This window comes from Sprattus sprattus (genome assembly GCF_963457725.1).
Source record: "Sprattus sprattus genome assembly, chromosome: 16".
NCBI lineage: Eukaryota > Metazoa > Chordata > Actinopteri > Clupeiformes > Clupeidae > Sprattus > Sprattus sprattus.
The window spans coordinates 24,578,320-24,591,871 of NC_137914.1; the positions used below are offsets into that span (position 1 = coordinate 24,578,320).

At 41.8% G+C, this 13,552-nt stretch overlaps 1 protein-coding gene across 1 annotated transcript in view; it reads left to right on the forward strand.

Annotated features, from left to right (window-relative positions):
* Positions 1-9,245: 9,245 nt before the first annotated feature.
* LOC308377531 (SH3 and cysteine-rich domain-containing protein 3-like) overlaps positions 9,246-13,552 on the forward strand; it is a 62,679-nt gene continuing 58,372 nt past the window's right edge. The window contains exon 1 of the mRNA XM_080854223.1: positions 9,246-9,384. The gene's annotated coding sequence lies outside the window, so the exon portion shown is untranslated. The remainder of the gene's footprint in view (positions 9,385-13,552) is intronic.

Genomic DNA, 13,552 nt, shown 5'->3' on the forward strand with positions numbered 1-13,552 from the left:
ACGGATTTCCCATCAAATCGATATCATTCTTCTAGCAGGCAGCCACGTGCATGGCTTGACATCCAACCAGCCCTAAAGCTCACAAATAAACCTATTATGATTCGTCCCTTCCAACGGTAGGCTACTTTATTTTTTTAAATGCCGTTACCAATGTTGAACAGTGACTAGCGGTGAGGTTCGTGGCTGCTGAGGCACCGACTCTTGCAGCGTCAGATTTACAAATAATATATGAACCGAATAGAGTAGCTTAAATCACCATTCAATTGGTAGCTTGAACATTGACAACTGGTTGTTTTTCACATCTCATATCAGCATTATTTACATACACATTGGTAAGGTACACAGTTGGAAGTTGCTAGCTTGTGATGAATTCGTTTTAATATCTGGATATATGAACTCGTGAATATGAACTGTTTCATACGAAGTTGCACAGGCACCCTGAGGGTTTCTACCAGTTTCCATTATAATTGTATAGTTAAATCGAGGACACTATAGCATCAGCTAGATAACTAGCTGTCATTTCATGCAAATTGAACTCTTCCATTTAAATCGTTGAAGGTAATTTAAAGTGTCCTTAGCTAGCTAGTAAGCTAGCATAGCAACTATTTAACCGTAACAACCAGGAAACAACTTCAGCTGGAGTTTAATTCCTCAAAATCAGCTCACCAATAAAAAGCAGTCTTGGGTTCAAAGTGATCACAACCACTCGCCGCGTCAAGATACCTGTAGGTGCGCGGTATATTTTCCTGTTTTTTTGTCCTTTACCAATCACACCCCTGAATGTTCTTTGCTCCATCCATGGACAAAAACTCTACCGAAGATGGACGGTTACAGGCTTGATGTCCCTGGAAAATTTTGTAATTTTTCGAGCACTTTGACATATATTCGATTAGAACACCTCATTTTTGCTTTTAAATTTTTAACTAGGTGGCGCTATACATGTAATGACTGGTTATGGTATGGGTTGACATGGCCCCTTGACACAAACATACAAGAACAATTTGGCCCTCCAAGGCCCTTCGGTTCTCGGGATATTCGAAGAAAACTGTGTTGCGCCACCTACAGGCCAGTTGGTGTATAATCATATAAATCATTTATTGCATGCCCCCCCGTGAACGGAATTCCACGAAACTTAACGTGCAGTCAGAAGGTGTCATAATGATCCCACACCACCGATTTCGTGCAGTTCTGGCCTTGTCAACTTACATCTAAAATGTTTTACAACACTTCATTTTTGCTTTTTCATTTGTAACAATACAAAAAAAATGTGGTCCTCCTAAGCCCTACGGTTTTCAAAAAACTGAATCGCCCCACCCTCTTTAAAAGAGGTCCAGTCCGATGGGGGTGCAACGGATCAAAACGAAAATCAATGGTTCCACGCTAATCTAGTGGGGCTACATGCCCACCAAATGTCGTGCATCCTGGTGTTTCAGTGTCCCGGGAATCGTTGACAGAAAATCGGCAGGCTGAAAAAAAAAAAAAAAAAAAAAAACCTGACTAAACCTATATGACTCTCGCGCGGCAGTCATAATAATAATTTGCTTAAACCTATTAATTAAACTGGGCTACAGACAGCGTATGTTGTACCTTGAAGGAGTGCCTGTACAGATCCTGGGTACAGCATATGATGCACGTTTCGCTGTCACCAGCCAGTTGGGCACTGTTGTGTATTCTGCCATCCCTGCCATCCTAACTATTATCCGCATGCTCCATGTCAGCCAACAATATCTTAACATAACATAACAAAAATAAATACTAATTAAATTCCCATACACCTGGCCAGTCAGCCTCTCTCTCTCCTTTACATCCTGTAGCTACTGCCTATATTGATACTGATAAAGTGGCCATATTATCAACTGTTAATTACCTACCAAAATGTGTCTCTCTCTTATAGCATGATCCAAATGCTGATGGATGTGGAAACACTGCTCCTCACCTATGCATATTCACAGCCAAACTCTACCCACTCACTCTGTCTCTTTTCCTCTCCCAGTCTAGACTATCTTCGCTGAGGGACGCTGCTGTAGTCTCTCCACCCGATCTACTTGTAGAAACCCTCTGTCCACATGCACCCATCACCACCGTACCCTCGTACACTTATCTACCCCATACATGTCACGGAACTGAGGTTTACGTGAATGACTGGTTTTTTTGCGAATGGATATGCAGCACAGATAAACAGGGATACCGAACGGCTTGACAAGACGCATTCGCTCCTCGATGGCAGTCTAGCCCAGGAGGGGCGCAGGCTCACAGCACTGCGATAAATAAGGCACGGGTTCACAGGAACACGAAATCAAAACAAAGAGCCAAGCTCTGAAAGTAAAAGACAATTTAACAAAAACAAAACATGAGTCTAACTCGGACACTTCTTAGAACCCAATTGTTTTATAGTTTTTTATCGCGATATTTAGCTGTTTCTGATTGGACTAGAGACGTTCCATGCCATGGATTATCCAAGAACAACCCAACGGGGACTTTTCACAGCTAATAATAAATCACTCCGCGATTAAATATTCTATAGCACATTGACGATAACCGTGAATTCAAAATTCTTATAATTCCAAACTAAGACGTTGACAATGGAACAATTTTTTGTTGCGGAGAAACAATGCCGAAATAAATCGTGTTGAAATATAATTCGGCCTCGGTGGCTACAGCCGAACACCACCTGTGGAAATATCCCTTACCTACCCCACTCCCACTCGTGCTATATTGCTTAAATATATAATTGCCACCGACATGTTCGACATAGGAGGTCCTTTGTCCCAGCTGCCAAAACTATAACTATTTGACTACACTGTTCCCTATCGCAGTTGGGACTGCAATGTGATGGATGGGAAATGACCTGTTCATTGACAAATCAAAGCATTTTCTATTCACGCCGGAAGGCCGAATTGCGAGAAATCACAGCCCTGAGCCCGCCCCCTCAGTTCCCCATATATTGGGGGTGATCATGTCGCACGACCTCTTTTCGACCCTTCGCCTTTGAGGTTACGGATCGTCAGAACCAAACTCCACACGCTTTGCGGATCCTTTGTCTTTGTGTGCTTATTTTACTCTTTCAAGTTGGTGAGTTGCGGATTTTTCCCTTACTAGCTCTGAGTGCTACAAGGTAATTCTACGCTTAAGCAAGCTGCTGTCTAGCTGGTGACCACGCTCGTCTTCGACTTGCTGGTTAACTACTGCTTACAACGTGCTACGTTGTTATAGCGCTTGCTAATTGTGTCTCTTTTTCAGATCAACGATGACCAAGGTCTGTCCGGACTGTGGCCATCCCCGAGAGAAGGGTGACCGGCATCGCCGCTGTGCGCTCTGCCTAGGCAGAACTCATGCTGAGGCGGCGTTGTCCGGAGAAATCCCTCCTGCATGTGCGCTTTGTGCCGCGATGACGACGGCACGACTCACGAGGCGCCTCTCTCTATGGGAGAGAGAGGACCTGCGTCCGGGGGCGCAGCCTGTGCTGTCCGGGGTGGTGTCCCCGGACGGACGAGGCTCCCCTGCTCTTCCCCAGCGCGCACGGTGGTCCCAGTCGTGGTGACTGCGGAGGCTGCTGAGCCGCTATCTGAGCTCGACGTTCAGCTTGACGAGTTGGACGTCGACGCCGGAGGAGAGAGTCTGTTGGAAGATTCGTTCGAGGACTTGGACGAGGACACAGACATGGTTTTGGGTGACGCGCCGCGGGCAACGAAGCCTGCAACGCTCTCCCGGAACCTGGGTCACCAGCTACACGAGGTAGCGGTGAGGGCGGCGAGCCGGCTTGCTCTCCCCCTCCCCCCTCCGCCCAGCGTGCGTTCTGCATTGTTGGACGGAGAGTACTATCAGATTTTCTTTCGCCGAAACCCTAGGGAAATTGTCGAGTTGAGTGATGAGGGCCTTTTCAACTACCTCTGGCGCTGCATAGTATTCCTGAAAACATTCCAAGGCTTTCCTGAGTGCTATGTCTGGACTTGCTATGTGCACTGAGCGTAAGCGTTTCACTTGGTTGCTGGATTCTTTGCCAAGCCATCGAGTCATTAAGTTCAGCTCCTCGGTAGCAGTGAGACCCAGGCCTTGGGTAACATTTTGATATGAGGACTGCCAAGCACGACGATTTTCAGGATGATCATCAAACTCATACAAGCTTGCACTCACCAGGTCACCTCAAGCTAAATTGCGCAGATGTACTGTGTGCACACTTTGGTCAGTTTTCAGCCGAAGGAAAAAGTGCAACATGTGAAACATTCAAGTCAGTGTGAAAAGTTTTTGAATTTACCTGAGCATCCTCTATGTCAAATCTGAATGACAGTTTGACTGCTGGTGGAACATAACCATGGTCTGGGCCATCTACTACTAAGTCCACACAACCAGTGTTATTAGCCTGTGGTGGCTCATGTGAAGAAACAGGAACCTGCCGGTATGAAGAAAATGGGTTGTTTGGACTGAAACAGAGAGTGGCAGCTGTAGCAAGCTGAAATGTCTGAGGGCTAGCCTTCGTAGCTGCTTGCTCTGGGGAGCTAGTTGGGGGAAAATTAACTTGGATGTATTCGCTTGTCCGCTCTATTTTATCTTCTTCTGATGGGCCGTTTCATCCAACAGAATACATCTCTCCATTGTGTGAGCTAATTCCCAAACGGCTTCTTCTGCTTCAGCAGCTGCTGCTTCACGGCACATGGCAAGTGTTTCAAGCTCAGTCTTTCTTGGTACTCTCTCCAACTGTGAGTCAGCTTCAATAGCTGCTTTATCTAGTTTAGCTTTAGCTTCTTTGTCTGCATATGTAGCGCGTACTTTAGCAGCTGCTGCTTTTGCACGTGCGTGGATTAGGGCACTGTTTGACGATGCAAATGACGAGAACTTCTTCCAATTCCAGCACTTGTTGTGTCCATCTTGCCACGAAGTTCAACACTAACTTCTCTGTCTTTTCACTGCGTTGTCCTCACTGCAGTGTAGCAACTATAGCTATACAACCAGCTAAACTCTGATGCAAAATGACGACAAGTCGTAGTGAACGTTTACTTGCTGTTTACTGTGGCTTCCAACATATTACATGACAGAGTGAAAACTGTAACAAAGGAATAAAGTTTGACTGTTTAGAATACATTTCGTAATGGAATATACCTGCAGATATATGTAAATAAAACGTTGTAACTATGTGTAGGCTTTCCTTTTAACATAACAATGACTTTGTACTTACGACTTTGCCTCTAGTGCTAACCATCGGTGGATTTGACGTGCATACATTAAGTCTGTTTACTTTCCACTCTACAGGAAAATGGCCGTTTCTAACCCGGGACAACTTGTCAAAATAAAAGTCCCTGAAACATTTGCCTTAATGGCAACACAACTGTAGAGAAAGAACACGCTACGCACACAGCTAGACAGGACCGAATCTCTCACCGGACAAAACTGAAGAACCAACACGGGACAAAGTACAGACTGAACTTAAATAGCAGAAGGGGGAAAACAGGTAATGGGAAACAGTTGAACTAAACAAGGGGAATTAACAAGACACAGGAGAAACTAATCAGGCAAACAAACAGGATGATAATTGGGAACATGTGAGGGGTGGAGACATGGACAACAACAAGGGAGCACAGGGCATAAACAAACAAACAAGGGAAAGCACATGGCGGGAACAAGGAAGTACAAGGACTAGACACAGGAAGGAGACAATGTCAGACAGGAAGTAACATAAAAGTATGAAAATCTGACAAATAATGCCAAGTCTGACTTTATTCCACATAAAACTCAAAAAAGGGCCGGACAAAATTATTGGCACCCTTAAGAAATAATTGTATTTTAAGCATGTAATTCTCCTTTAATCTTTATTTAAACTCACCTGTGGCGAGCCACAGATGCTGGCAATATAGAAATCACATGGACAATCTCAAGGCTACAAGTCCATCTCCAGAGATCTTAATGTTCCTCTGTCCACTGTGTGCAGTGTCATCAACAAGTTTACAGCCCATGGCATTGTCACTAACCTCCCTGGATGTGGAAGGAAGAGAAAAATTGATGACAGAATGCAACAAAAGATTGTTTGAATGGTGGATAAATAACCTAGAACAACTTCCAAATAAATTCAAGCTACCCTGCAGACAAATGGTACAACGTTGTCAGCTTGCACTATCTGTCGCCATTTTAGTGAAATGGGATGCAATGGTAGGAGACCCAGAGGACCCCACTGCTGACACAGAGACCTAAAAAAGCCCGACTTGAGTTTGACAAAACTTTCTTGGGGAAGCCAAAATCATTCTGGGAGAACATCCTGTAGATAGATGAGACCAAAGTAGAGCTAGTAGTTTACTGTTACGGGCCTGGTTCTTGTTGTTGTTTTTGTGTTCACTGTTTTGTCTCCCAACAGGTGCCTTGGCTGTCACCTGCAATTCTAGTTGATTGCCTGCAGGTGTCAGTTCCTTTTAAGAGCTGGCCACACCCCTCTTTCACTCTCTCTCTCACACTGAAACTGCTGTGCTATGTTCCGTTTCCATACGTCCATGAGTATACTTATACGCAGTACACAGTACACACTTACTAGGTACGCATATTCTCAGTAGGTGAGTGTTGTTCCAAATCTAATACTCCGTGGTGCACTTACCGGAAATTAACTACAGTCCCGGGTGGGGGGATAGCCAGCTGCTTAGCATAACTGCCATTCAGAACCAATGGTAATGCTACCAAGCTAGGCTAGCTAGGTATGCTAACTGTCGGTATACATCGTTAAAAACCACCAAAACACTCATATCACTGGCTTTAATTTGAGAATGGCATGTTACTAGTACATTTAATATCAGTACAGTTGTTTAATTACTGCTGATATTGACATTTACGGTCTGTAGCCTTGTGGTCTACTGACTCTGCTATCGTAGCCACCGTAGCCATTATGTCCGCCATTGATTTCGAAATAAAACGCAAAGCTCTGCCAGGCTCCGTCTCTTCCGCTACGTAGACAAGATGGCGGCCGTTGAGAATGGAAAGTGTACCCTGGTTCCACACTCAAAGTTTTGTCCGTTATGAGTACACATACGGGTCCTTTGGGTATACTTCTTTTCGCCGCGATCGAAAACGGAACACCCTACATACTCAAACTAAGGATGGTAGGTACGGAGGGTATAGATAACGGAACAGAGCACTGGTCTAGTGGCAGGACCAGCAGCTTTACTCTCCACTTACCTTTTCCCTGTTATTTAATAAAAGATCCGAGTTAATTTAAGCCTTTTTGTGTCCGTGGTCTCATTGTGTTGCTTCCCAAGAGCCGGGTTGTAGACAACGAAATGAGGCCTTCAAAGAAAAGAACACGGCCCCTACAGGCTAATATGGTGGAGCTGGACCGACGTTTTGGGGTTGCTTTGCTGCTTCTGGAACCTGATGCCTTGACTGTGTGCATAGCATCAGGAAATCTGAGGACTACCAAATCATTTTTGGGCGCAATGTAGGGCCCAGTGTCAGAAAGCTGGGTATCCGTCAGAAGACATGGGTCTTCCAGCAGGACAATGACCCATAGCACACTTCAAAAAGTACCCAGAAATGGTTAAGACAAAGCACTGGAGAGTGTCCGAGATGAGTCCAGATCTTAATCCCATAGCACAACTGGGGCATGATCTCAAATCAGTAGTTGGGAGAAGGCACCCTTCAAATGTGAGAGACCTGGAGCAGTTGGCTAAAGAAGAGTGGTCCGAAATTCCAGTAGAGAGGTGTAAGTCACATCATTAATGGATACAGGAAGCAATTGATTTCAGATATTTGTATTTCTTTTTTTAAGGGTGTTCTCCCCACTATAAAGTGTAGGGTGCCAATAATTTTGTCCGGCCATTTTTTGAGTTTTATGTGGAATAAAGTCAGATTTGGCATTATTTCTCAGATTTTTTGTGTTTTTCCAATGCAAACTAAGTAAATAAACACGTGAATACAAAAACATTTGTAATTGCAACACTTTTCTGGGAGTAGTGGTGCATTATCTGACAGAAGTGCAGGGGTGCCAATATTTTTGTCCATGACTGTACCTAACTGCAAAGGGAACACTCGAACTTCGGACTGCACATAGTCTAATTCTTGTCGACATCACATTCACGAACGTGCACACACATGCACATGGAACTGTGGTGACTGAACAAAGGAACTCACACACACATTCTTTCTGGCGCACAACCGAGAGCGCACACTTGAGTACACAAGCTCACACATACACATACTCTCTTACACACACACTCCTTCAATTCATTAGTGAGTCACATTTAGTTAGATTACATATTGTGTGTTATTTCTTATCATTGTGTAAATAAATAATGTGATTATATAAGCGGTTCTAATTAATGTTACACAAGAATGAATGCTGCCGACCTCTTCTTTTCAGAACTCCAATGACCTTTAACCTTGCTATTAATTAGGTAACTTTGGTTGCAGTTATTTATTAATCAGAGTTCCAAATTGTTAGTTTAATATATTTTACGAGACTGATTTACTTAATGAGACTGATTTGTGGATTATCTTTATTTTGACCACTGTGGAGGACACTTCACTTTGGGTGGTGCCCCCTAGGTGTTCAATTTAATTGATCTGCCTTTGTGTTGAATGGTTAATGCCTATCTAATCGTGTGAGATTACCAACATACTGGTGCTGTTGTCAGGATATTACCAACGAGTCTTGGTGGCTCTCGCAAAGATGGTATCACAATTTACGTACAATTGCACCCACATATACCCGGTGCCTGCTCACAAGCTTAGGTACCTACATATTCTGGTACTACCATGTTAAGCTGGTACCAATTACACCTACATTAGTGATACCGCAATGGTCGAGTGACTTTGGTACATTTAAAAAGCATTTAGTTTGAGGCATACTTTATAATATAATCGTAGTTTGGGTATTTGAAATTATTATTAAAGTTATTAATTAATAGGTAATTAACATTATCATAAGAATTATTATTATTATCAAGAATAGATTGTTTTTCATTTAAATTGATACTTTATGTTGTATTCTTGTTTTTGTGTAATGTTTTGGACAAAAGTGTCTGCTTAATACCATAACCATATAAAACAATGAACTGCTATAACATAAATATATTCTAGACATGTGCCTTAAAATAGACCACTGTGAGATGCGAGGGTGCGTATTTCGGAGAAAGAACATGTGCTCATTCACAGGTTTAAGGAATGACTAGGAGTGTCCAATTACCCCTTGTCATCTTCCACTCCAGCTGTCTGAGATACTCAAGCAGAAGCATATGTTTGATGACAGCCCCCCTCTTCTCTGATCAACCCTTAACCAGAAGGGAAACTTATTTCAGATGTACATGAGCATGTCATGCTCGTTTCTTTTGGCATATTTTGAATCCTGGACTGTAAGGGGAGAAGTAACGATTGAAACAGCTTGATTTTACTCATCCTTGACCTCAAGCAAAGGTACAGTATATCAATTTTTTGTAACACATGGTTATTGATACAGATCTTACCAACCTTTGTGTTTTGTCCTTTTCAATTTAAACATAACAGAAAGATATAATCCATACATTTGATATGATTCTCAAAGTCCAATGGCACTGCTATCAATACTATTATTATAGTTGTATATTTTTATAAAACCCTATCCAAGGTTTCTGTATTATTACAGAAGTCTGACCTCACAGATCATGTGTTTTCTCATTACAAACAAGAGGACAAAAAGCCTATTTGAACTATAGCCTATAGATAGGAACTGTTAGTTTGCAGAGTGAACCTCAGCAGAGCATCTTGTCTGTGGGAGATAATACCACTGTAAATCATCAAAAGCATGCTGCATTGTTGGGGTTCAGTATTTACCCCCTATAATGACTGTAGCCACCAATACAGATATGAACACACACACACACACACACACACACACACAAGTCTGATCAGTTAATTTGCAAATGACAAAACTGTGCTGAACATCAGTCAAAAGATTAGATCTGAAAAACTGCATTTGCATTTCCTGAAGGAAACACCAGTGCTTGAAAAAACAAAACAAATGTTTTATTAAATATAAAACAAACAGCATAAAAAGATTAGAAAGTCAAAGATATTCAATGCATGTGCAGAGACAGGTAGAGACAGAGAGGGAGTAACACATGTTTGTTATTGTCCTTATAAAAATATTTATATAATATGACATTAATAAGATAAATGAGATAAAAATATACAAATGCATTAATAAAGAATATAAATATATTGCGGTCATATTTTGTAGGTAGATAGACCCATTCCTTGGTTGACTAAGCCCATATAAACAACCAAGTACATAACATAAAAATATTTGCAAAATATGTAAGCAGGCTAATTCATTCATACCATAATAAGTTACACTCTTAACTTCAAACTTAGGACATTTTACAAATGAAACGGTACAATCACAGTAATTGGTGCAGCAGGTAATTGTATTTGGTAATGTTTCTTGCAGGAATCATGTAGTAGTCACTGCACAGGTGAAATTCAAGCAGGATCCATGCATGCACCCCAAAGGATGTAAGAGCAAAGAATTAACCAGCCAGCTCACAAAGACACGTTGTGCAGAGTTTTCCTGGGATCTGATCAATTCAAACTTAAAGAGTATGAGAGGCGTCTGTGGACCACTGGTTGAGAGTTTGAAGGAGGTCTCCAACAGACCACTATTTGCCACAGTGATGGCTGCACTAATCCTAACTGAGTGGTTTGGGTAGTGGTCTGTCGGAGTTCCAATGATAGTTTCAGTCTATTTAAAGGGGGTGAATACTTATGCAATCCCTTATTTTCATTACATATTTTTATTTAATTTACATAACTGTGTAGAAATCTGTTTTCACTTTGACATTAAAGAGGGCTTTTTTTGTGATTTTTTCTGTCCAAATAGCCAACTTATATCGACCATGACTGATTTAAAAAAGCAATAAAATGGTAAAACATCCAAGGGAGTGAATACTTATGCAAGGCACTGTATGATGAGCGTAAGAAGAGTTTTATGTTGTGTCTAATATTGCATTAATAACAGCCATGGCAATCGCGTAAAAGGTGAAAAGGTTCTCTCATGGTCACAGTTTACCCATCCTCTAATGAAAATGCACAGTGTCACAAAGCAAAGGTCAAAGCTCAAACTGGTTTCACAAACTTCATGAACAATAAATTCTGTGAGGTAGTCACCAGATCTGAATCCATTAGAACACCTCTGCAATGTGGTAGAACAGGTGATTCGCAGCATGAGTGTGCAGCTGAAAAACCATAGCAATAACCTCAACTACCATACCAAACCTTTGCAACACTTTACCAATCGCCATAACTACCATTGTCACACCTTAGTAACCACCTCAACTACCATACAAACACCCTAGCAACCACCTCAACTTCCATGGCATCACCCTAGCAACCGCCCTGAGTACCGTTGCAACACCATGAAAAGGCTATTAAAAGGTTGCAGTGTTGTAAGGCTAAGGCTACGTTTTGAAACTGAAGTGAGGAGGTAAGAATTTGTTGGTGCAGTTGTGCATTTTGTGAGTAAGAGGTCCGTGGCCATATGTACTACTTTGAGAAGTCAGACCCTCCTTGTATTTTGCCAATTGCGAGGACACCAGGAAATTATGGATCACAATGGTAGAATAACTCATGGGCATAGGTGATCTCACCCAAGGAGAGTTAAGAAAATATGCCTTAAGCAAAAGGGTAACTCAAGCCTGTTCGAATGCTGAATGTGCAGTTACTACATGCATGATGGCAAGCAAGAACAGGCAAGATAGACTGGAGGAAGGTGGTGGGAAGAGGATCTAGAAGACTACATTGACCAACCGTTTATACCTCTTCCTCATTGACTGGGGAGAATGAGAAGAGAGATGCTCTAAAGACAAGAGGAGGCAAATATACAGTGGTGGCCAAAATTATTAGAACACCTGACAGATCTGAGAAAATGTACCTTTTTTCTGTCTCCAAAACATGATTTAATTTCATGATGTTCATAAAACATGCAGATGGTTGTTCTGAGCACAACAAATATCAGATGAAGTGAGTCCAACTGTTTTTATCCACTTTTAACTTTAATATGTGGTACACCCACCAGCAATTAAAGAAGCACATCTCTCTGGCATAGAGTCAATATATTTCTTGAGAACTTCAACACTAATGTATTCCCATGCCTTCTGCAACTCAAGCCAAAGGCATTTCTTTGAATGTACAATAGATCTGCCCAGTTTATTTTCCAACTCGCCCCAAATTTGCTTGATGGGTTTGAGGTCCGGACTTTGAGAGGGCCGGTCCATCATTTCCAATGTTCCAGCAGATTCCTTCTGTCACAGGTAGTACCGGCAATAGTTAGAAGAATGTTTAGGGTCATTGTCCTCTTGGGAAATAAATCCAGGCCCAATAAGACGACTCCCAGAAGGTATTCCGTGCCTCACCAGAATGTTGTGGTATACTTTCTTATCCATGATGCCATCAATTTCGCCAAAGTCACCTGTTCCTGAGGATTAAATTGCACCCCAAAACATAAAACTACCCCCACTCATCTCATCTATCCCCCTCACTTCGTCGAACATACATTCTTCGCCTGATGCCAAACTATTCCAACCTGGACTCATCAGTCCACAACACTTTATACCAATCTTTCTTTTTCCGTTTCTTGTGTTCTTTCGCAAAATTCAGGCGTTTCACTCTATTTTTCTCTTTCAGCAATGTTTCTGTGCTGCTATTCTGCCAAAAAGTAATTTTTCTCACAGTTTCCGATGCACAGTTCTTGAAGACACTATTGAACCATTAGTGATTGTGGTGCTGATCTCGTCACACAGTTCTTGTGAAGTCTCTCTTCGGTCCTTAAGACTGAGATTTCTGAGATGCTTCACTTATCTGTCTGAAAGTTTCTTTTTTCAACCTCTCCCCTTTCGGTTCTGGTGTCATGGCGGTCTAAAGTGTACCTTACAGTGTTTGGACTGCATCTCAAGTCCTTGGCTATGCGGCGATAACTCCAGCTAGCATCAAAAAGGGCCTTTATTCGAACCGGTTGCTCACTCATTAGCTCATTCTTCACCTTAGCCATGTTCGAAGAGGCTTCAAGAGGCTTTGAATCTATACCAATTTGGCTTCTTCTGTGAAGGAACATGATTGTGTGACATTGACAGAGAAATAGGCCTAGCTTGTTTTTGTACGGAAATTGACCTAAATCTACTTATGATGGCTCTATTCTTGGGTTTATAAAGCATAATGATAACTTTATAGATATTTCATTTGTTTTAGAATTTAGTTCTTGAAAAAGGTCATGACATTTTTGCTGCTAAAGATTATAGGAACAAAATGTTCGATTGTATTGTGATTTTTTTGTTATGCTACAAATGGTGTTAAATAGGAACCTTGGATTGTTTTTATTATTTTCAATCAATGAAGAATAGTAAGCCAATTTCGCCTCAGAAAGAACTTGTGTATAGCTTAGAAGACTACCCTTCCAGGTGGAATACCTCAAGTTTGTTGTGGTACCATTTTTTTGTCTAGTATTACAGTTTCTGACAAAATACCTAGCTAGCTAGCTTAGTGTTAACATAGCCCACTGCAATATTCCCTTTCATTTACCTCAAGTAAAACTAAATGTAAGCAGGTAACAACT